Source organism: Salvia splendens, chromosome 7, assembly GCF_004379255.2.
Source record: "Salvia splendens isolate huo1 chromosome 7, SspV2, whole genome shotgun sequence".
NCBI lineage: Eukaryota > Viridiplantae > Streptophyta > Magnoliopsida > Lamiales > Lamiaceae > Salvia > Salvia splendens.
Window position 1 is genome coordinate 15,993,719 of NC_056038.1, and position 26,641 is coordinate 16,020,359.

Below are 26,641 nucleotides of genomic sequence, written 5' to 3' on the forward strand. Positions count from 1 at the left end.
GCTAGGGGTGAGCATTCGGGTTTCGGTTTAGTTTTTTTCCCAAACCGAACCGAAACTAAAACACCCAATTTAGGCTAAAATCAAAATCAAACCGAAACCTAAAAACTGAAAAACCGAAATCTGAACCTGCTTTTTCTTGCTGCTTCTCTATACTGAGCAAGCCTCCTCAATGTTTGTGTTTCCGAAAACAAATTATTTCAAGAAAAAATATATTTAATAATATTTTATAAAACTTATTGTGTAAAAATATTATGCGAAATTACCTTTTGCATTAGTTGGCTTTGGAACATCTTGCTCTAAAGTAGGCCCTTGGCAGATTACCCAACGCTGTGGATAAGTAATTTAAAACGTAAAAATCAAAATAAAGGAATTAACTATAAGGAATTCCGTATTAGATGATATATGTATAACAAATTAAATATTAAAAAGATAAAGAGAAAAAGCATTTATGTGCATAAAGTATATTTACATAGTTATGTCATCCAGTTGGCAGTGGGCCAACCAGTTGCAATGGCGACACACACTCGTTCTCTGGTTGGTACCCGTTGACCGTTCCCCTCTGTACGGATTGGCAGCTGAAGCGTGCATCAAATAAATCATATAATAAAAGTGATCTATTTAGCAGATTATTTAGACAAAATCTATTCGCGTAATTATCACATGTATCATGCTCATAACTTGAATTAAACATGCTTTAAGTATAATTGAAACCTAAAACATGCTTTTCTACGAAGTAGGAATAATACCTTGGTGATTCTCCAAAGGATCGACGATAGCTCGCTACTTCTCCTCGTAAAGATGCCGAGTACTAGACCACGGATCTTCTGGCTGGTTCCCGAACTGTATTCCGATATCAGTGTGGGCTGATCTCACCGGGATACTAGGACTTGAATAAATAAGACAGAAAAATCAATCTCACGGAGGAGAACTGAAGAGGAAAAATCGTCCCCTACTGTATGTGGGAGTGGATGAAGTTTTTGTGTAAAAGTAAAGTGTATTTTCTGTCTCATTTATTCTCCTATTTATATTAAGTTCCTTTTGGGCCCAGACATGGATCTATGGAAGGTTTTGGATATGGTCTCCCCCAATTAGCTTTTTACTAATTAAATTGAATCCCAATTTAATATAAGCTTATATTGGAATATTACGACTAGCCACTACAGAAGTAATATTGCACTGCCCATCCAAATAAAATTATAAGTAATCTGGGTTTCCGTGTTGTTGTTCAAATCCCGCTCTTAAGATATAAATGTCCATTAATTAATTATTGTCTGCTATAGACTTTATTAATTAACATCTTATTTATTCCAAGAGTGGATTTAGCATGAAACACTTATTTATTATTCATAGAGTAATCACACTCCAACTAGCTAGGTTTCGAATAATAAAACTTTGTTTCACACTCCTCTTGAGGACAATATCAAACGAGACTCACCTTGCGCACGATTCAACATAATAGCAATCCTAGGACCGCTAGATATTAATTACCACTACCCAATATATAATGATTATTGGGTTGCGAAAAACCCACACCATTTGATAAGTCAAAGCAGTGCATAATCAATACCGTATGCTCAATGCTAACGTACATTGATTAAGAAGTAAACATTTATCAAGATCTCGTCTTTCAGTAGATAGCATAAAGACTTGTCTCGGTATTAGATCCGTTCAGTACTCTACCACACTAGTGTCATCTTATTTCAGTAAGCCTTAGAAATATGCTGATGAGATTGCAACCTTTCACGATAGGTAGTTTAGGCCTATCTTGGTAGAGAAATTCTTATTTTTCTTTGTTTAGAACTGACCGTGTTACCATAAAGTTGACGTCGCTCACAACCTGTCTACTAAAACAAAGATTTAGACTTTGTTAAGTAACTTATACATTTAAATATGCAATAAGCATCCATTAAATGTAAAATATAACAACATTACGACAAAAATAATCTGTTATATTCCTTGGAAAATAAAATAAGAGTTTTTACAGTATTCAATCACTCGAAAGGTGATTTCTAGTATACAAACTCTAAAAATCTCTCACTTATACTCAAACATCTTTCGAGTATACAAAAAAATGTGCAATACGTCTAATTTCTCCCACTTATACTGAAAGCGAGTTGATGTCTTGAGTGAGTCGAACTCACATCCCTTCAACATGGCACTCGAACGATTTCACCGCCAATGCCTTTGGAAAAGGATACGCCAGGTTTTTCTTTGACTCAATCTTGACCACTTGTATGTCTCCTCTCTGCACTCTATCTCTAATGATATGATACTTCCTCTCTATGTGTTTACTCGCTTTATGAGCTCGTGGTTCTTTCGAGTTTGCCACATGACCAGAATTGTCACAATAAATGGTGATGCTCTTGGGCATATTCGTAACCACACCTAAGTCCAAAAGGAAGTTTTTCAGCCATACAACTTCCTTTGCAGCCTCCAAAGTGGCCACATATTCGGCTCCCATGGTAGAGTCCGCAATGCATTTATGCTTTACACTCTTCCATATTACATCACCACCTCCTAAGGTGAACACATATCTAGAAGTAGATTTTCTCGAATCCTGATTAGCTTGAAAGTCCGAGTCAGTATATCCCAAAGGACAGAGCTCGACTGCATTGTAAACTAGAACATAGTCCTTAGTCCGTTTAAGGTACTTGAGTATGTTTTTTACAGCAGTTCAATGTCCTTGACCCGGATTTGAATGATATCTTGCCACCATGTTAACAACAAAACAAATATCAGGCCTTGTACAAAGCATAACATACATGAGACTACCAACTGCCGAAGCATATGGTATTCTTCTCATCTCTTCTAGCTCAGATGGCGTCTTAGGACACATCTCTTGAGATAGATGGATCCCATGTCTAAAAGGTAAGAAACCTTTCTTGGCATCTTGCATGCTAAAGAGTTGTAATTTGTAAATTTGAAGTTGTAATTTGTAATTTTAAAGTTGTAATTTGGAATTTTAAAGTTGTAATTTGTATCAATAAAATTACATTTGTACATCGCATTATTCTAATTTTATTTATGCAAGTATATTTACATTTTTTACTTGAATTACAATGTAACAAAAAAAATTCCATGAACCGCCGAACCGCCCCGGAACCAGATAGGAACCGGCCGTTCCGGCGGTTGAGATGAACCGCCGGTTCACAGTTCAGGAACTGGAACCGTCGAACCTAGGATGGGCCTGTTAAGGTTCAAGATTTTCTTGAACCGGAACCGGCGGTTCCGAACCGTGAACCGCCGGTTCCCGAACCGTGGTGACGTCTACCTTCGGGTAGGATGGAAAAATCATAGACGTATTTGTCTATCATCGATTGTAGTTCCGAATCCATTGCTTTCACCCATTCGCAATGATGGACATCTGCCTGCGCTCTGCAAAATTCCAGGGATCTAATACATTGTTGTTTGAAGAGTGATCCATAGATTCTCCCAAACCAATGTATCTTGCGGGCTCATGAGAGACCCTCCCACTGCGATGCGGCACTACAACACTTGGAGTAGAAGTTGAAGTAACAAGAATTGTTTGTACACTAGGTATTTGTTCTTGGTTAATGGAACTTGTGACAGAAGTTAGCTCGTCAAAAGCCACTTCACTGCTGGATTTATGATTTATTACAAAGTCTTCCTCTAAGAATGTCGCGTGAGTGTTCACAATGACTTTCTTATCTCGGATACTATAGAATTCATAAGCTTTCGATCCTCTAGGATAACCTATAAACAAGCATACATTCGTCCTAGATTCCAGCTTAGTTGGATCCTTTTCCAATACATGAGCCGAACACCCCCATACCTTGAGATGTTCTAGATTAGGCTTGCGCCCAGTCCACAACTCATAGGGAGTAGTAGGTACTGATTTTGATGGTAAATTGTTTAATATACGACTCCCAGAAAGCAAGGCATACCCCCAAAATGAAATTAGTAACCGTGCATAACTCATCATCGATCGGACCATGTTTAACAAGGTCCTATTCCTTCTTTCAGCTACGCCATTCTGTTGGTGCATGCCCGTCGCAGTCAATTGGGATTCAATTCCCGCTACTGACAAGTAGTCCAAAAACTCGGCACTTAGATATTTGCCTCCGCGATCAGATCGCAGGCTTTTGATACTCTTACTATGATACGTCTCTACATATGCCTTAAACTCCTTGATCTTGTCAAAAGATTTAGACTTGTAGCGCATCAAATAGACGTATCCGACTTTCGAGAAGTCATCAATAAAGGTGATGAAATATCGAAAACCGCATTTTTCCTTGGTTGACATTGGTCCACACACATCAGTATGAATGAGCTCAAGCACTCCCTTGACCACATATGAGCTCCCTATATGAGCTCAAGTATGAATGATACTTCCTCTCTATGTGCTTACTCGCTTTATGAGCTCGTGGTTCTTTCGAGTTTGCCACAGGACCAGAATTGTCACAATAAATGGTGATGCTCTTGGGCATATTCGTAACCACACCTAAGCCCAAAAGGAAGTTTTTCAGCCATACAACTTCCTTTGCAGCCTCCAAAGTGGCCACATATTCGGCTCCCATGGTAGAGTCCGCAATGCATTTATGCTTTACACTCTTCCATATTACGGCACCACCTCCTAAGGTGAACACATATCCAGAAGTAGATTTTCTCGAATCCTGATCAGCTTGAAAGTCTGAGTCAGTATATCCCAAAGGACAGAGCTCGACTGCATTGTAAACTAGAACATAGTCCTTAGTCCGTTTAAGGTACTTGAGTATGTTTTTTACAGCAGTTCAATGTCCTTGACCCGGATTTGACTGATATCTTGCCACCATGTCAGCAACAAAGCAAATATCACGCCTTGTACAAAGCATAGCATACATGAGACTACCAACTGCCGAAGCATATGGTATTCTTCTCATCTCTTCTATCTCACATGGCGTCTTAGGACACATCTCTTGAGATGGATCCCATGTCTAAAAGGTAAGAAACCTTTCTTGGCATCTTGCATGCTAAAGTGACTAAGTATAGTATCGATGTAAGGTTCTTGGGATAAGCACAATGTTCTCTTCTCACGATTCCGAAGAACCTTGATGCCAAGAATGTGTCCTGCGTCTCCCATATCTTTCATCTCGAACTGGTTTGACAACCATGTTCGTACTGATGACAACATCTTTTTATTGTTTCCAACTAGAAGAATGTCATCTACATATAAAATTAAAATTAAGAACAAAAGATTTCCCTTTTCAACTTTATTGTACACGCAGCTTTCATTTGAGCACTTTTCGAATCCAAACATATGAACAGTTTGATCGAAACACTGGTTCCATGATCTAGACTCTGGCTTGAAGCCATAAATGGTCTTCTTAAGCTTCCAAACCATGTGTTCTTTGCCCTTCACGGCGTATCCTTTGGGTTGTTCCATGTAGATGGTCTCCTCAAGACTACCGTTCAAGAACGCAGTCTTAACGTCCATCTGCCATACATCCCAATCCATGTAAGCTTCTATAGGTAGAAGTATCCGGATCGATTTGAGCATGGCCACCGGGGAGAAGGTCTCGTCGTAATCCACACTCTCCTTTTGGGTATACCCTTAGCCACTAGTCTTGCCTTAAAGACTTTAACTCATCTATCGGGTCCACGTTTACGTTTATATATTCACTTACTCCCAATGGCAGTACAGCCTTCGGATAGAGGTCCCCAAACCGAACCGAACCGGCCCGGAACAGTCACCGGCGGTTCCAAACCGGAACTGGAACCGTCGGCGACGGTTCGAACCGTGACCGGAACCGCCAGTTCCACTGGGCCAGTTCAGGTTTCAATTTCATGCGAACCGTAACCGGCGGTTCCCGACAACTTTTCAGGCCTATTTCCGACCTACCCCTAGCGTTTTCAGAAACAGGGTCAGGAACCGCCGGTTTTTGTCAGAAACCGTTGATGAAACCGGCGGTTTCGGCCGAAAAACTGCAGTGTTTGCTGTATACCGGCGGTTCCGACGTTAAACCGGCGATTCCGCCGGATTTTCAAAATTTTGAAATTTTGAAATTTTTTTTACTTAATCACATTTTCCCCCTATAAATGCACCCCTCATCTTCATTTCTACTCACCCCATTCTTGTGTTAACAAGTCTTTCTCTTCTCAATCTCAATTTCTCTATTCTCCATCCTCATTCTTTCTAATTGTTCAAGTTGTTTACGTTATTTGCGCTCATAATTTACTCACGTTGTTCACGTTATCATATTCACACAATCACACTACTCTCTATTCTCCACTTTCTATTTCCATAAATATCATGTCTTCATCTCGTCGTCGTGGTGATCGGGGCAAGGGAATTGCCCAAGATCAAAGTGATACTCGTCGTCGACGTGCCTCTACTAGAGCATAAGTTGCGGAGGAGGTGGGAAGGCGAGCCGCTCTTCGAGCGCAAGTAAGTTCTAATATGTTTTAGTTTTTTGTTAATTTATTTTTATTAAATTCACAATTTCATTTTTTAACATCTATGTTCCTACGTGTTTTATTTTTGTGTTAGTATTTTTACTTAATTGTATAATTTTCGTAGGAGGAAGAAGATCGAAATGCGGTCTTGTTACTTGCCCTCGCCGATGACGACCAACAAGGGGGGCATTCACATTCGGCTTCGCATTTCGAATACGATGTGAATCTATCATCGGACGATGGTGATGATGGATCGCATCAATTCCCCCCTTCTAGCGCCGACCAAGTTGGCGAAAATGATGAGGAGTCCGATGCTCCTCCTCCTTCAGGACGACAAAAGGAGAAGATGCCTCCAAAGTTGAAATCTGATATTTTCACCAAACATTACAAGAAGGTCCCGGTGGTAATTCCAAATCTGAATGATCCGACCACTACCGTTGAGACAAGTGAGTTCAAAGCATATTGTAACTATTGCGAGAAAGTCTATCCATTTGGAACCGGTGGGGGATATGGTACTCTCCATCGCCATTTGAAGGTAAAACATCCCGTGGAATATGGGCATACTAAGTCCCAAAGCCAAATAAACTTCCCGACCGGCTCATCGTCTCAAACAGGTACGCCTCTATTTAAATATGATCCAAAAAATGTTACCGATGTTATGGTAATATGGGCGGCAATGAAGCATTTGCCGTTTAATTTCTTTAATGACAAAAAATATGATGTTACTATGCAAAACGCATTTAATGTTGCTACAAAAAGAATTCCCCCCTCAACTGCTCAAAGATCTAACTACCAGCAGTTTTTTGATAAAAAAAAGAGACGTAGGAAAATTTTTATCTAACTTGGGACACAAAGTTAATATTTGCTCTGATGTGTGGACGGATTCTTTCCAGAGAAATTCTTACATGAGAATTTCATGTCATTTTATAGATAATAGTTGGAGTTTAAATAAATGTTTAATTGGTTTTAGACAATTTCCTTCACCACACACCGCACAAGCAATTGCATCTTTAATTATTCAAGTTTTGAATGATTATGATTTATGCAACAAAATATTTTCGGTTGGTTTTGATAACGCAACCGCTAACACTGCAAGTATACCCGAATTTATTGCGGCTTGCTCCCCGGTGATAAGTGGTAAGTATTTTCACCAACGATGTATATGTCATATTTTAATTTTATGTGCACAAGATGCTTTGTCTTTATAGCAAAGACATATTCAACCTATTACAACAGTTGTATCCTTGATCCACTGGAAGCCTCATATTGGCAAGGCGTGGAAGAAGTATAGCCATTCGAAGAAAGTAAGGTACACAACTTTTACTTTAGATGTGTCTACTAGATGGAACTCTACATATGATATGTTGCATTCTACATTAGATCATATAGAATATTTGGTTGATTTTTATAGAACTTTCCCTGTAGACGATTTATATCTAACATCTTCTTGTTGAGATCAAAGCATGAGTTTATTTAAATTATTCAATGGTTTTAGAAATGCCACCGTTGAGTTATCGCTGCCTTAGCTTGGATCATAAGATCCTCGCCCGACTGAAGTTCAGTCAACAATTCAGCCAATGTGTAGTTCCTCTCGTTCACTCAAAGTTGAGCTTGAACTGCTGAAAGCTAGGGGGTAGAATTTGAAGGACGAATGTCACTTGGGACTCGGGATCGCTCGTTCCTCCCAAGACCTCAATTTGATTGAGGTGGCTCATCATCTCGAGGACATGGTCCCGCACAGATGTGCCTTCCTTCATAGTCTTTGCCATGATACTTCGAAAGGCTTGAGACTTAGCCGCTCGATTCTAATAACAAAAAGATTGGTGAGATTTTGCATAATTCTGGCGGCAGTCGTCATGGCTGCATGCTGATGTCTAAACATTTTTGAAATGGAGGCCAAAATATAACACCTAGAGAAGTCCGCCCTTATGAACTCGCTATTTCATAGGATTATTGTCCACACATAATGGGTGACGATAATATTAGGATTTAATGTAATTATATTATTTAATGTAATCTTATATATCTATCATAATTAGGATTTTAGCTATATAATATTTAGGAAACTATTAAATTATTCTTGTCCATATCATCTAGGATTAAATAGAATATATTTATTACCATAGATACAGTCAATAATTAATATATTCCTAAAATTTAGGGAAATCTTCCAAAAAATATATTTTACCATTAAATAATAATATTTTAATGATTTATTTTAATTTAAAGAATTAAAAATCATAAAATAATATTTTCATCACTGTCTCGTCGATCGAGGTTCGCACGAATCGACGACTACGAAAATAACACTAGCGTATTGCTCGCCGGAACGACGTGATGTTTTCCAACTTCCGACCACCAGTCCGCAGCATACGCGGCTGATTTTGGCTCCCTCCTGCGACGAAGAATCGCCGCTTTATACCCTTGATCTCCTCCGTCCAGCCGCACAGCAGACCATGCTCCGCCCGGGAGCAGTCTGCTACCCCGCCGTCAACCTGCCGTCGACCAGAAGCAACCACAAGAGGTGGTGCTGCTCTCGGCTGATCGTCGCACAACATGGAGCGTGATTAGGGTTAGGGTTCCGCCTAGGGTTAGGGTTTTTCCAGTGTTCTCGCCGACTGCCCTACGTCGATCGCTGCTGTAGGGCTCGCCTGAGGTGCCACAGTCTCAGCCGGCGGCGTGCACGAGCCCTTGCTCGTCTGCGCGTCAACCCGTGATCGCACGCCTCTTGCTCCCACTTTCGCGGCTCAGTCGCCGGAGTAAGCTAGGGTTTCGCGGTCTATCCGGCGACGGGCGCGAGCCCTTGTTCGTTTGCGTGTCGCCGTGTGACCGCATCCCTTTACTCCCACTATTTTGACATCCCCATCTTAAATATACGTATCGCGATCCGTCTCGGCGAAAGTGCCGACGGATCGCACGTCTCAAATTTTCAAACAATTCAAGTTCTTTGATTCGATAGTTCTTGGGTTCATCATGCTTATAAAACAACAATTAAAAACAAGAACATGCTTCGTTATCAAATAATACATGCATACATGAATTTCGCGAAATTTAAATCCAAATAATCAGAGCTAAAACCTGGCTCTGATACCAATTGAAGGGGTTGGCAGCCCTTCAATTGAGAGTGAGGACATTTCAAGGGTCTTAGGAGCTTTTAGGAGTTATGAATCTAGGATTGACAACCCTAGTGTTAGTAATCTACGCTTGTACCGCATGTGCAAAACTTATGTGACTCGTTCTATCAAAGTATAAACTGTGCTAGGGTATTGTAGTTGGAATTTGTATAACCATAACTGTGAACGCACATCCCTGGAATTCTCTTATCTCTCATATTTTACCCGTTTAATTAATTGCAATTAGTTGTTTTATTGCTTTCAAACTGTTTTTAGTTTTCAAAATCACCAAAACTTTCGGTTTTCCAAATAGTGAATGAAGCTTAGTAGAAGGTAGTCAATCTGTGATTGTTTACCCTGTGTTCGATATCCGGTACTGACCTTAAGCTATACTATATATACTATGTATACTTGCAGGTTTATTTAATGCTAATAAAAAGTGCATCAAGTTTTTGTTCCGTTGCCGGGGAATACATTCACTTTGTGATTGATATCTTCGAACGGACAAATTTGCTAATATGGATTTTAATTGCTTTCTATTTTTAATTTTTATTTTAGTTTTGTTTTTGTCTTTTTCAGGTAGTGTATGCGAACGCGTTCTGGGAAGGACATCTTAGAGCCACTCGATCTCGAACTTGGAAGGACACGTAGGAGAATAAGAAGTGATCGAAACACGATGGAGGACGAGACTAGAGTTGAGTTGGAAAGGCTGGAGAGCCAAGTAAAGCAGTTGATGGATGAAAAGTTGCCCGAGAGGCCCAAGAAAAGAAAAACAGGGAGATAGTTCTTGTTATGCATATGTTTAATCACGGGAACATGATCACATTTCCCAAAGGCCCTCGTGTAGGTGCTAATAATTTTGAGCTGCGAATACCCCTTATACAAAGGGTTGAGCATCATCCTTTTGCATGTAGGGCTACAGAAGATGCAAACCGTCACCTCTCGAAGTTCCTGGAGATTGCTAACACTCTGAAACTGAATGGTGTCGACGACGACACCATTAGGGTAAAACTCTTTTCCTTCTCATTAATTGATTCTGCTAAAGAGTGGTTTGAGTGTCTACCTATAGAGCAAGTCTCCACATGGAAGGATATAGTGGTAACATTCCTCGATAAGTATTATTCGCCGGGCATCATTCTGAAACTGAAGAGCGAGATCTTCCGCTTCATTCAATGCCCCGATGAGCCTCTTTAAGAGGCCGTCGCTCGTTTCAAAGGCCTCTTCCGCAAGTGGCCCAACCACGATTTCACCATGGACCATCAAGTAGGCATACTTTACAATGGTTTCACTGAACAAATTTGTGCTATGTTGGATTCAGGGGCCAACAGAGGATTTCTGCGGAAGAGTGGACCAGAAGCCATGGCGGTGATTGAGGAGTTTGCCACCAATAGCAGAGGGTGGTCAAAGGAGAGACATAGCTCGCGAAGAGTGGCAGCCATCAACGAAACCGAGGATAGCTCTTTAGCTAAGGAATTGGCCGAGCTTAGAGTGCGGGTTGATCAAATGGACACATCAAGGAGTGAGGATCTAGTTCCACCAACCTCCGTCATAGCGGTCACCAAACCCGACGCTCCTCCCGCTCTTTCCGAGGATGTCAACTATGTACAACAAGGATGTGGTCCCAATAGGCTCTATAACAACAACAATTATCGCCCTGGCCATGGGGCGGTAATTTCAATAATTATAATGGGAACCGTCCTCATCCCAACCATTCATATTCTAACAAAAATTTCTTGCAACCCCCTGCAGGGTTTAATGTGAGCAAAGGTGGGGTAGTTGTGCCCATGAAGAAGGAGGAGAAGTATGACCAAGGAATCATGAAGATCTTGGAGGTGCTAGTGCAAGATAGAAAGACCAATGACGCAAAGATTGGGGGTTTTTTATCATTAAAGGAGGATCAACGATGGCTCCCCATCTACCCCCCGAAGTGACTCGGACCCCGGGCCTAACGGTCGGAGGTGAAGCGTCATACCACCGAGCTGCGCTTCGTTGTCTGGGTGGGAACAAACGAGTCCACCTACCTCCCCCAAGCACGGGTCCAGGCCGCCTCCCCCAAACATGGGTACAGGCTACCTCCCCCAGCTCCTGGGTCCAGGCCAGTGAACCCATCACCCCCAAGGGAAATTAATCCCCAAGATGCGCCTCCCAGGGATCAAACTCGTGACCTCTAGGATGGACACGGTATCTTTGTTGAAGCAAGCTTGAACAACCTCGAGGCCGGAATTAACACCATTGCCACCGCCGTCACCAACATCAAGAATCAAATGGACCAAGTCCAACAAAAGATAGAGGAGGACAAGGCGAAGGCAGCAGCACGAGTAACCGACATCAATAAAAAGCGGGTTGCAAAGCAGAAAACGGGCGAAGTCAGTGAAGTGAGTAGCTGAGTCGGATTGTGTGTGTTTCGTGTGCTTACAGGGAACACTAATACAAGTGCTCGGTCAAGACACCGCGCTTCTTAAATCCACTGGATCACTAGGTCCAGGAACCCAAGGAACACTGAGTGTTGTTGTCGTTGGACACGCTCGACTCTCCTTCAAAAATTAATCCCTCAACCCAAATTACTATTAAATTAGTATAGGGAAGTGGGGTCGATCCCACGAAGATGGATTCGTGAGTAGTGTTTAGAGACTCCGGAAACAAGCGGCTGCTGCCACGCAAAGGGTTGAGGTTTATAACAACTACCACTAGACCTAGGCACGGAATTTAAATGCTAGACCTAAGAAACAGAATACTTGTAAAATCAGACATCAACACCGAAAGAAACAATAACTCGCTAGACCGTGTAAATGATTAACTAAATATGACTAGGCAGGAAAAATTAAAAAGTGGGGACCAGGACATTCAAATAAGGTAAGTACGGTAAAAGTTGCAACTAACAAACTCATGCAATTTCCTATCCAACTCAGAAACGTAAATGAAGAAAACAGAGCATACTCCTGGATTCGAACAGAATATAGAAATCGGGACGCCGGAAACTCGCTACGAATCGGAAGTACATCAGATCTACATAAACTGAACGAAATGAAACGAAAACACGTAAAATAGGCATAAAATTAAACAAACACGACTCAGATTCACGTCGAATGCTTAATCCACTCAGGATCCAAGACATCCGAACTCAACACCCAGCACAATCAACTCCATAGCTCCGATTCTCACAGATCTACTCAAATCAACTCCAGATCCCAACAATCACAGACAACCCTACGACATCAACAAGTTAAGAACCCGATTCATCCACAAACAAACTCCATTCTCCCAGATCCAACCACAAACCTGCGATAATCTAGAAAACAACCAACTCCAACAATCCAACTCAGAATTCAAGTAAACATAATCGACAAACAAAGATAAACACAGTCGGCATAAACTAAAACGAAACTTGCATAAACACAAATCGAAAAGTGTGTAAGCTAGAAGTGAACCCCAAGTATGCCCTGAATTTCCCACGAAAGAACCCAAGTGTGTGAAGAAAAGTGAACTAAGCTACCAGCTGTTGGCGAGGTCTCCAACCGAGAAGATCCCTCCAGCGTGCATGCTTCTCTCTTTTATAGACGCGGACATAACCTTCTAGAGTCTTCGTAGAATCTCTATTCTACCCTTCAACTCCGAGGCTTCCTCCGTCGAGCAATTTTCCACATAGTGTCCACTCTTTCGCCTTCTTCCTAGGTCCACGCAACTGTCTCCCTTCTTTGCTGGACCTAACGAAAATCTTCACACACCTGGCTTAAAACGCGTGTTAGACCTAGAAATTTCACGAATTAAAGCCCTAGACCTATGCATGAAATTAGCCTTATCAGTCAGCAACCCCGAGACGAATTCTGGGGTCTGCCCGACGCTTAGCGGACCGCTGCACAAGCCGCAGCGGGCCGCTATCGAACAGGCAGAAGCACCCAGGAACGATGGACTCGTGCGGCACAATGTGATCATACCCCCTTTTCAGCCAAAGATGAAGTTTAAGCTCGAAGAGCAGTTCACGCACTTTTTAAACATGTTTTGTAAGGTTCATACTAATATTCCTCTTGTTGAATCGTTGCAGGAAATACCTAGGTATGCAAAGCTACTAAGGGAGGCCGTGTTAAAGAAGAAGAAGCCTACAAAAGCCAACCTTAAGTTGCCTCATCACTGCAGCGAAATCATTCAAAGGGAGAAGGCCGTAAAGTAAAGGGATACCGGTCAATTCATCATTAGGTGCTCAATTGGGCAAGGAAAGGTGGACAAGGCTCTCTGCGATCTAGGAGCTAACATAAACATCATGCCATTGAAGTACTATGAAAAGCTCAACATCGGACGTGATCATAAGGTTGGCCGATAACTCTGCAATCAATGCGGTGGGCATGATCGAGGATGTGTTGGTAAAGGTAGATGATTTTATTTTCCCTGCCGATTTCATTGTTCTTGATATGAAAGTAGATAAGAATGTACCTCTAATCTTAGACCGAGATTTTCTAGCTACAAGCAAAGCTCTTATTGATGTCGGTAGGGGGAAGATCACGATTAGTGACAATGTTAGCAAGTCCACCTACAAGATAGAGAGCGCGATGCTTAAGTATGAAGTGGCGCAAAGAGCTAAGATGGAGTATGAATGCAGGGTGATCATGATGACCGACACAACCAAGCCTCGTGGACCACTAGAAGGGGAAGATTTTTCTAACCCTTCTATTTTTGTTGTTAATGCTTTGCCTCAAGCTCCTAAAAGGGGCATGCCTAAGCTTCCTAAGGTTCCATGGCAGGAATTACCAAAGAAGAAGAAGAAGAAAACTCAACCGCAAGTCGACCACGAAATCTATATGATCAAGACCGCGAAAGGAAAATATAAATTGTGGAAAACATTGGGCACTAAATTGGTTCAATTCGCGGTTTTTAGCACTAGGGTCGTCGATCCGCCCACCTAGTTCGGTTACTTCAAGTCGAGCCAATGACTTAAAACAAAGGCGCTTGTTGGGAGGTAACCCAATTTGTTGTTTTCCTTATTTTTAGTTATTTTCATTTTTCTGCAATTTTCGTGCATTCTGCACATAAAATAATAATAATAATTTAACTTGTAGCGGCCGTTGCACAATCCACAGCGGTCGCTACCCTTTTACACGTGCGTACGTACGGGCCGGGCCCTAGGGCGGGCCGCAGCGGTCGTTGAGCGAGCCGCAACGGCCCAGGAGAGCGCGCCATTTTCAGAAGACCTGCAGCGGTTGCTGCGCGAAGGCCAGTGACGCGAACTGCCTCTTTAAAAGGTATGTTTCTCATTCCTTTCTTCATCTTTTCTCTCCATTCTCTCTTGCACATAACCCCAACTCAAATTTATTATCAATTACACACACCCACCCTCTCATTCGTCCATTGTATCTCAATTCTCAAGCTTTCATCAAGCAAATTCACTCCAACACACGGTATGAATCCTATTTTTGATTTCTGAGTTTAGTTCCAATTCTTTCATGGATTTTGGCTCTCTTTTGTTGAATTGTTCGGATGAAAAGGATGTTTTAGTATGGGGATGAGTGTGTTGATGTTTCTACTTGTTTTTCATGGTTAGAGTTTTGCTTAGGGTGGTGAATTGTCGGTTTTTGTTGGTAAATTCCCTCTTGTTCTTTATTGTTTATAAATTGCAATCATGTTCATAGCATTGTGAGGCTATTATTACTTCCATGAATTGCAATACATGTGTAGATTATAGAGATTGTTGTTTTGTGATATCAATGTTGATACGTCTCTGCATGGGGGATTAATTCACGTTGGGGGATGGGTTGTTATAGTTCTTTTGTGTTGGTATTGATTTACATGTTCACATTCTACACTTTAGAACACATATTGATACAAACTTGCACGTCTTTGTTGATTTTTTATTTATGTTTGGTTGAGTGCAAGTTTGGGGGAAACCCTTGTTTATCTATTTGTTTGGTACTCTTCTAAGAGCTTGTTTTTCTTTGTAGGAAGATGGCAACAAGAGGTAAGCCTGAAAATGCGAAGAGCTATGGAATTAGCCTTCCGTTGGATGTCCACGAGGCAATGTGGAAGAATGTCTCGGCTAGAGATACGATGCCTTCTCGGTACCCTCACGAGCTTTCCCTCACCACCTTGGGGATTATTGAAGATTTTTGGGCGTTGAGCAACGTCGGGGACAGGAATGGTTTAAGCCACATGTTCCAAGGGAGGTGGCCGTCCTATAGGAGACTCACCATCGAGTTTCTTAGCACCCTCAAGGTGCACAAAAATCACCGTTCCCGCATCCACGAGACGATAGACTTCCACCTTGGAAGAAATATTCTAGGAATTCCAATTTGAAATCCCTCCATGTGCGAATAGAATCCGGGGGTAACCTTAATAACCACGTGTTAGCTTCCCCTTCAAGGTAAATGGAATCGCACGTAGGCGATAATCCTCCTATGTTGCATCATTCGGCCTCTTCTGAATACCACACAACTTACTGAATTCATTTAAGAACTCATACGGATACTCATTACTATGCCCAGAGAACGTCGGCAAGATGCCGAGCACGTTTGTCTTGATCTCATTTCTAACACTAAGCACGCCATCCATCCCCGGCAACGGCGCCATTTGAAGTGAGTAGCTGAGTCGGATTGTGTGTGTTTCGTGTGCTTACAGGGAACACTAATACAAGTGCTCGGTCAAGACACCGCGCTTCTTAAATCCACTGGATCATTAGGTCCAGGAACCCAAGGAACACAGAGTGTTGTTGTCGTTGGACACACTCGACTCTCCTTCAAAAATTAATCCCTTAACCCAAATTACTATTAAATTAGTATAGGGAAGTGGGGTTGATCCCACGAAGATGGATTCGTGAGTAGTGTTTAGAGACTCTGGAAACAAGCGGCTGCTGCCACGCAAAGGGTTGAGGTTTATAACAACTACCACTAGACCTAGGCACGGAATTTAAATGCTAGACCTAAGAAACAGAATACTTGTAAAATCAGACATCAACACCGAAAGAAACAATAACTCGCTAGACCGTGTAAATGATTAACTAAATATGACTAGGCAGGAAAAATTAAAAAGTGGGGACCAGGACATTCAAATAAGGTAAGTATGGTAAAAGCTGCAACTAACAAACTCATGCAATTTCCTATCCAACTCAGAAATGTAAATGAAGAAAACAGAGCATACTCCTGGATTCGAACAGAATATAGAAATCGGGACGCCGGAAACTCTCTACGAATCGGAAGTACATCAGATCTACATAAACTGAACGAAATGAAACGAAAACACGTAAGCTAGGCATAAAATTAAACCAACACGACTCAGATTCACGTCGAATGCTTAATCCACTCCGGATCCAAGACATCCGAACTCAACACCTAGCACAATCAACTCCATAGCTCCGATTCTCACAGATCTACTCAAATCAACTCCAGATCCCAACAATCACAGACAACCCTACGACATCAACAAGTTAAGAACCCGATTCATCCACAAACAAACTCCATTCTCCCAGATCCAACCACAAACCTGCGATAATCTAGAAAACAACCAACTCCAACAATCCAACTCAGAATTCAAGTAAACATAATCGACAAACAAAGATCAACACAGTCGGCATAAACTAAAACGAAACTTGCATAAACACAGAGAATATCCAGAAAACAAAGAGGTCCGAGCCTCGAACAGCGAAGCTCGGCGAATTCAGCAGAAACGTAAACAGAAAATAAATTGTTTCTTCGCCCTCAAGTAGGACGGTGTTACCACCAGATCGAAAAGTGTGTAAGCTAGAAGTGAACCCCAAGTATGCCCTGAATTTCCCACGAAAGAACCCAAGTGTGTGAAGAAAAGTGAACTAAGCTACCAGCTGTTGGCAAGGTCTCCAACCGAGAATATCCCTCCAGCGTGCATGCTTCTCTCTTTTATAGAAGCGGACATAACCTTCTAGAGTCTTCGTAGAAATCTCTATTCTACCCTTCAACTCCGAGGCTTCCTCCGTCGAGCAATTTTCCGCATAATGTCCACTCTTTCGCCTTCTTCCTAGGTCCACGCAACTGTCTCCCTTCTTTGCTGGACCTGGCGAAAATCTTCACATACCTGGCTTAAAACGCGTGTTAGACCCAGAAATTTCACGAATTAAAGCCTTAGACCTATGCATGAAATTAGCCTTATCAAACTGCTCATACTTAAACCATGCTTGTCCTCAAGTATGAAAGACAAGAAAATGAAATAAGGCGAATTTCAATGCACGGTTCCCAAGAACGATCCTACAAACAAGATTTAACAAAAACAAAAACCTAGACCTAGAAAACTAACAGACTCAGAAAAGAAAGTAACACACAAAGAACACAAAACACAACACATAATCATGCACTAGCTTCAACTTTTAGGCGACTGTCCCCACAAGCTTAAGTCTTCTCCGATCGTCTACAGTCTCCAAATCCTCCTTCTCCCTTCGTCAACCCAAACAGTTCTTCAGTTTGTCAAGAAACCTATGGATTTCCTAGCGGTTAGGTTCGCTCGATCACTCATTCCTCATCAGGGATGTTAGGACCAAAAACGCTCCAAGGTTAAAGTTACACAACTGATGCGTTGGGTTATGAGAGTTTCCCCTTTTTATTATCTCCCCTCTTTTCTGGGTAAGGCAAATATTTCCTAGTTCAGGTAATTTTCACTTTCTGCCCTTAGATAATTAAGCTCCTTTTTCTTTTCTTTTATTTTCCCCCTGGACTTCGTCCAGCTTATACCTCCTTTTTTTTCCCCTGGACTTCGTCCAGCTTATACCTCCTTTTCCTGGACTTCGTACAGCTTATACCACCAGCTCTGGACTTTGTCCAGCTTATTCCTTCATAACCCATTTTTTCTCCTTTATACTCTACTCCCTAAGCATCAAGTGGCTGCCCATTTTTTACAAGTTAGCTCAAAGTGTTTAGGCTTATAACTCACTTTATAGTAAGGCTGCACAGCTAGGTTATCTAAGGTATCCTCTATCGTCCTCACTTCATCCAAACCGCTTTTAGTTTATTAAGGAAGAGGGCATCAAAGTTGACGTGTGTCGTATCTTCAATCGCTCTCACTAAGGGAATATTTCTGCCTTATTGTATCCACTAGCTCATGCAACACGTAACACACATACAAGACCTAAAAAAAACTATAAGACTTACAGTCACAGACTGCACCTATTCCCTCCCCCTCCCATTTCACTCAAGCTTGTCCCCAAGCCATCCTAGTGAAGGAGGGTAAATAGGGAAGTACAAACATGTAAAACAGAAAGCCAAACAAATAAACAACGTGCCAAAACAAACAAACTTCTCACACTTAGATCAGAAATTGGGCTAAGTGTGGAAAGTAGCAACACATATGTACAGAGCAAGCATGCTGGCACAGAACATTAAAACAAACAAAAAGCAGAAACAGAAAGCAATAAAAGACGAAAAGTAAAAGTTACTTGGGTTGGGGGAAATTAATTCGGGGTCTGGTCCCCTCGGGCGCCAGACTTGGGCGGCACAGCCTGTTGGGTCACTTTAGCTTTCTTTCTAGCCGGTGATTCCGACTTCTCTTTCCTCTCGTCAGTCTGTCCGGGTACGGTCTTCTTCAAGGTCATGGGTCTAGTAGAGGACGAAGTGATTAGAGGCTTGGTGACTTGTAGTTGCTTCCGGATAGATAGATCTCCTGGACTTGGCGCCCTGGGTCCTCCACTAGGTCCAGGAAGTAATATTGGTGCGTCCGGGAATTTCTCGCGCAACCACTTCATCATTGCCATTATTAACGCGACACCCTCCGTCATCTTCTCAGTGCATCGGGACGACATTGCCACCAGATCAGAAACGCGCCCCTTGAGGGCCACCATTTCCTCCCTAACCTTCTGAACCTCCGATCTCATTTCTACCATTCCCGTTCGTACTCCGGCAACTTTCTTCCTTACTCTCTCAGCTTCACCACTGTCTTTTCCTTTACCCCGCAGGGCCACAATCCCTTCCATCACTTTTTGAATCTCGGATCTCATCCAACTGACTTCATTTCTCATTGCATCCACCTCCACAACGGGCTTCCTGGCATCACCTGCATCAGCAACGTCCTTCACACCCGCCACCTCTTATTCCTGTTTGATCTGGGCCTCCGATTTACCAACTTCGTAAAAACAGACATCCCTCTTGTGCATGATTAGTAGCCCCTTGTTGAAGAAGTACTCCATATTGAAAACCTCGGGGGGTAGACACATCTTCACCTCCCGACAAGCCTTGTGGATCTTCATAATCACATTGCGCTGCAAATAAGCTCGCAGAAGGTGGCATGTGTATAGATGCCGGGAGGGATTGGCAGTTACTTGGTGGCAGGCTTGAGCTAACCAGTAGCCCAAATGAACACGTACACCCGTGGCCATGCACCAGGTAAAGTATAAGTCGGCGGTTGTCAAGGCGGTGTTGGCTGTGCCCATCAGGTTGTAGCTAATGAAGGTTTGGGCCAACCTCAGAACCCTGTCTTCAATGTGGTGAGCCTTCGAACAACTAGTTTTAAATTGACCCACCCTCGGATGAGTCAAGAACTCCCATGCGCTCTGCGCTTTGAAACCTGGCGTGAGTTTTGGTGGACTAACCATTCTCTCATTCCATAAACCTTCGTCATCTTCCGTACGCGTTAGCAGACCCATCCGTAGAGTCCACTCCCTGATACTCATCACATGCTCTTCATTGAAGAGCCTGAAGTTAATGGAATCGGCATCCAAGTCGGTGGTGGATTTAAACCGGAAAGTTGAGAAAAATTCCCGTGCCACGTCTATCGGAACCTCAAGGGTGCTATGCTTTAGCAACCAGTCAAAGCTGATTACCTCTATATACCCCCGAAATTCGTCATTGCTTGAGATCCCCTTAAGCTCTGCTGAATCGTACATCTTTCCCGATTTGGCATGTTTCCCCACGGTACTCTTCTCCGCATATATCGCTGTACGTTTTGGGTCATCAAACTTCTCCATCGCATTCAGCAGTTCATTAGTTATCCAGATTTCTTTTGGCTCAAAATTGAGCTCCACTCCTTGTTCTTCCTCGGAGTCACTGGACTCATTAGGGCTTTCCGACTCGGCATCGGACGATATTTTAGCAGGTGGAGAGGGAGAATGGTCGGCGGACTTCCCTCTTGCTTTCTTGGTCGAGGAAGGAGCGATCTGCTTCCCCTTTCTCTTCCTCTCGACCGCGCGTCTGCGCTCCTCCTCATTGCTCTCCCCATCGTCAGGTCTGGGAGAATCTGCTTGCTCAGGTGTTGCGGCCCCTCGACCCAGCATGTCCTCCTCCGTCTGCTGGACGGTTTCGTCTATCTCATCAAGCAGACTCCGACGAGCCTGCCTCCTTGCTTCCCTTGCGTTTACCGGTGAATCGGTCCCATCGGGGACATCAGTCAGATCCACCATTAGAGTCATCCCGTCGTCGACGGGTTCCTGTGCCTCGCCAGACGCGAGGTCGTCTTCCTTCCCAATCAATGGGGTTGTCCCCTCGATGTAAATAGGGGTCTCTACCCCACCCGGACTTCCCGTAACAAATTGGGCTTCGGTGCTCTCAACCACTTCTGGGGTTTCCCCCGCCGATTGTCTTTCAGAAGTTAGGGCTTCGCCGCTCGTTGGAACATCGCAACCAACAACAGGGGTTTCCCCCTCGACCAATTCCTCCAAAACAGGGGTTTCCCCCTCTGTAAACTCCTTCACAACAAGGGTTTCCCCCTGTGTATGCTCCTTCACAACAAGGGTTTCCCCCTGTGTATGGCTATCAGTAACAGTAGAAAGACCCACCCCCACAGATTCAGGCAGGGTGTCTCTCTCAACAAAATCCACGGCGGCAAACACAGGATTTACCTCCTCAGTGACAGAACCTAACCTAGGCTCACTTACGGCCAACAACTCCAACCTCGTGGTCAGATCTGCTTCTTCTTCGTGAGATTCTGCGGTGGTTGGTTCTTGAACAGTGACGGCTTCTTCTGGTACAGCGGTTGTGGGTTCTGCGGCAGCCACCGGTTTGGGTGTTGAAACCCCTGAAGTTCCCGGTTGTGATACGCAGATGTAGAAACGGCTGGTGCAGATTTCCCCATTACCGCCGCGAACATGGCAAATGCCTCCATCGCCTTTTCTGGTCCCCCAAATTTTTGTAGTATATCCGCCATAAATGCCGCCGCACTTGAATCGGCGGATCCTGAAGTGTTTCCGGTACTCGGCTTGTTATCCATGAAGAATTCTGTAGAAAATTTTGACAAAAACTAGGGCAGAAATTTCTTTGATTAGGGTTAGAGAAAGAAAACCTAGAGAGAAGTTTGGGGAATTCTGGATGTAGAGAGAGAGTGAATAAGGGAAAATGAAAAGAGAACACGGTTATTAACCGATAGGTATGGGAGAGGACGATTTGCAGGCGTTGCAGGCATGACGCTAGCGACTGTAAGCCTTCCCATAAAGGTGTCCTTCGAAATTCGAACCGGTGCCAACTCCCTCCAAAACATTACTTCTCAACTCCTCGCCCTAGCAAATTCCTTCTGCAAAACCGTACTTAGGAAAAAACATTAAACAAAAACTTGAAACGCCAGACTCCTCGGTTTTAGGGTATGACAGTATCAAAAACATTCCTAAAGAGTCTGGTATTTCGAAAATATTTTTGGAAGATTATTTTTTTTGTTTTGTTTGGGTTTTTCTAGATTTACGAAAAGCGATTAAATATTTACAAAATTTCTTACGAGTGTTCTCAAGATTCCCCGGGTCAGGGTATAAAAACTTTTCAGTCACTCGACCCAGGAAATCTTTAAGAACACTTCCTTCCTAGACCCGTTTGCGGATATCAGGAAGCACGTGTAGCGGCACTTCGTCCACTACACACATCTCCGAGGCATCCCTAAACACATTCAGACGATGACCATTGACAAGGAAAGGAGTAGAGTTTGAAGAACTTCCCTGGATTTCTACTGCTCCATTTGCACGCAGACTCACAATAGTGTATGGCCCAATCCATATGGACTTTAACTTGCCGGGTATTAACTTGAGTCGGGACTGGAACAGGAGAACCTTCGGCCCAACTTGCAGTTCCTTGGTCCGGAGATTTTTATCATGCCACAATTTGGTCTTTTCCTTGTACCACATTGCTGACTAGTAAGATTCAAGTCGCAATTCTTCCAACTCTTGGAGTTGCAGTTTCCTCTCTCCCTCACAAGCTCGAGGACTCATATTAATCTCCTTGACCGCCCAGTACGCCCTGTGCTCAATTTCCACCGGTAGGTGACACATCTTGCCAAATACTAACCTGTAAGGAGACATTCCAATGGGCGTTTTATATGCTGTTCTATATGCCCATAATGCATCATCAATTCTCTTGCTCCAGTCTTTCCTCGACGGATTCACCGTTTTTTCCAAGATCGCTTTGATTTCTCTATTTGATATTTCCGCTTGGCCGTTGGACTGAGGATGATATGGTGTGGAGAGACGATGGTGAACTCCGTACTTTCTCATTAGAGCTTCAATAGTCCGGTTGCGGAAATGCGTCCCATTGTCAGATATTATAGCTCTGGGTACTCCGTACCTGTTGAAAATGTTAGCTCTAAGGAACTTCGCTACCTCTTTAGCTTCACACGATGCGGTTGCTTTTGCCTCTATCCACTTCGAAACATAATCTACTGCCACAAGTATGTAGGTGTTTCCGTATGAAGACGGAAATGGACCCATGAAGTCCATCCCCCAGACATCGAAGATCTCACATACAATTATTGGAACTTGTGGCATTTCGTCCCTCCTAGAGATTCCCCTGGTCTGTTGACACCTCACACAGTTCTGACAGAATTCAAAAGCATCCTTATTCAACGTGGGCCAGTAAAACCCACTGTCCAACACCTTCCTTGCGGTCTTCCTAGGTCCAAAGTGACCTCCACACGCTAGGGTATGGCAATGGTTCAGCACATCCCTCTGTTCCCACTCTGGGATACACCTCCGGATAACTTGGTCGGCTCCCATTCGCCACAAATACGGGTCATCCCAGAAATAGTACTTGGCCTCACTCTTCAATTTCATCTTCTGGGCCCGGGAGATTTCTTGGGAACTGGGTACCTCTCCAGTGACTAAGTAATTTGTCAGGTCAGCGAACCATGGCTCAGTGTTCGTCTGACATTTCCCTTTCTCGGCATCCCCTGGACCTATTAATGCCATGAGCTTTTCCCAATTGATGGGTCTAGGGAGTTCTTCCAGATAATACAAATGCTCCTCGGGGAATGCATCTGGAATTGCTTCCTCGGTCTCTCCTTGAAAGATACGACTTAGGTGGTCAGCCACCTTGTTCTCAGTTCCTTTCTTATCCTTAACTTCCCAATTGAATTCTTGTAAAAGTAATACCCAACGGATTAATCTTGGTTTAGACTCCTTCTTTGCCAGCAAGTACTTAATAGCTGCATGGTCCGTGAAAACGATCACCTTCGACCCCAGCAAATACGAGCGAAACTTCTCAAATGAGTATACCACCGCCAGCATTTCTTTTTCGGTGGTGTCATAATTCTTCTGAGCTTGATTCAGTGTTTTGGATGCATAAAAGATCACATAGCTTTTTCCATCAATTCTTTGACCTAGCACTGCTCCCACGGCATAGTCGCTTGCGTCACACATAATTTCAAAGGGTAGATTCCAGTTGGGCGCTCTAATAATGGGGGCAGATACTAGTCTATCTTTCAACAACTGAAAAGCCCTTTTGCACTCCTCATCGAACTCAAACTCCACATCGTTATGCAATAAGTGAGTGAGTGGTTGAGCAATCTTTGCGAAATCCTTTATAAACCTCCTATAAAATCCTGCATGCCCTAGGAATCCTCTCACCTCTTTCTGATTCGTCGGGTAAGGCAGTTTCGAGATGACATCGATTTTTGCTTGATCTACCTGTATGCCTCTTTCCGATACCACATGCCCTAGGACAATTCCTTCAGGGACCATAAAGTGGCATTTCTCGAAATTCAAAACCAAATGCTTTTCATGGCACCTCCTCAGCTCTATATCCAAACTCGCCAAACACGAGTCAAATGAATTCCAGTACACAGTGAAGTCGTCCATAAAGATCTCGATGCAATCCTCTAGGAGATCCGAGAAAATACTCATCATACACCGCTGGAAAGTCCCTGGCGCATTGCAGAGACCAAACGGCATCCTCCTATAAGCGTACGTTCCAAAGGGACACGTGAAAGTTGTCTTCTCTTGATCCTCGGGATCCACATAGATTTGAAAATATCCACTATATCCGTCCAGGAAACAGAAATATTGCTTACCTGTCAGCCTCTCCAGCATCTGATCAATGAAAGGTAGCGGGAAGTGATCCTTCTTAGTAGCCTCGTTCAGCTTCCGGTAGTCAATACACATCCTTCGCCCAGTAACAAGTCGAGTAGGGACCAACTCATTTTTATCGTTCTTAACTACATGTATTCCTGACTTCTTTGGTACCATATGTACGGGACTAACCCATTCACTGTCTGGTATGGAATATATGATTCCTAGGGATAGCAGCTTCAATACTTCCTTCAGCACTTCTTCCCTCATGTTCGGATTCAACTTGCGTTGCGGATCCCTACAAGCCTTTGCTCCTTCTTCTAAACGAATGTGATGCATACACATATCTGGACTGATTCCAACCAAGTCAGAGAGCGTCCACCCAATGGCTTTCTTGTTTCTCCTAATTACATTCAGCAGTTCCTCTTCTTGTCCCTCTGTCAAGCTGCTGTTAATAATCACCGGGAAGCTTTCGTTCTCCTCCAGATAAGCATACTTGAGCCCCGGTGGAAGTGTTTTCAATTCTTTCTTGGGGATATCTTGTTCCTGGGGCAAGGGATTTTTTTCTGTTGTCATTCCTTTCTTAATCTCAGCAGAACTGTTCATGCTCGCCACATAAGGTGTCTTCCTTGACCTAACTAGCTCCGAACTTGTACAGAATTCCAGAATTGCTTCCGCTAGTTCCTCATCTGATAACTCATTTGTGTTCATTGTTTGACACCAACTGGCTACTTCTCTATTAATGGCATGACCCATCTCAGAATTCTCGATCTGTTCCTGCATTAACTCTGTCTCAAGATATTCCTGGACCAAGGGGTTAATAACATCTATAGCATACAAATTTTCAACGTCAAGAGGTCTTTTCATTGCCTCATCTATGCTGAATGTATATTTCTCCCCATTGTAATCAAGGCAAATAGTACCGTCAAAAAATCAATGATAGTTTTAGCAGTCCGTAGAAAAGGTCTCCCTAGAAGTACTCCGCCAGACTCTGCAGACTCATTATCACTCATCCTTATCACATGGAAATCAGCTGGGTACAAGAAATCATGTACCTTTACTATCACATTCTCAAGCACACCTTCAGGACAAATGCATGACCTGTCTGCCAATTGGATCACAACTTTCGTGTCCACCATGCCTACCCCTACTAACCTCTTGTATACAGATAGCGGTAACACATTTATCGACGCACCTAAATCTCACATAGCATGCTCGATTTTCACGTCACCAATAGAGATGGGTAAGGTAAACATACCTGGATCATTGCATTTTGAAGGCATCCTCCGTTTTTGAATCACTGCCGAGACATTCTCGCCTATCAAAATTTTCCCACTGGGTCTAGCCTTTCCAGCTATAAATTCCTTGATGAACTTGCTAAACACCGGCAATTTCAAGGCCTGCAGCAATGGTAGATTAATGTCTAGTTTCCCAAAAATGTCCATGAAATCCACCGGCTCTTCTTTCTTCTTCTTGGCTTCCCCCCGGCTCGGGAAAGGCTTCATCGTTTTCCTGCTCCTGTAGAACTGTCAGCTGAGAATTCTCCAGTCTCCTCCCTTTCTGCCTCGTTCTCAAATACTGGCTCTGGATCGAGGAAGAATGGCTCAGTTGACTTAGGCAAGGGTTTCTCCAAATCTCCTATCTTAAGGTCATCCTTGACCAAAGAACTTTCTCCTTCCAAGTTCCCAGACCTAGGAATAGTATCTTCTTCCTTACCTTCCTTGGGGCTTATCGCTTCCTTCGTTCTCACCACTGGCCCATCATATGCCTTCCCGGATCTCAAGGTAACCTGACTTATATTCGCCCTATCTGGTGGTCTTACTGAGGCGGGAATCTTTCCCTCGTTTCCTCTCATATCACTCAAAGCAGTGGCTATCTGGGACAATTGTTTAGCCAGCATATCCATGGCTGCCTTTTGCTCCTGTTGAGCATCTTGAAG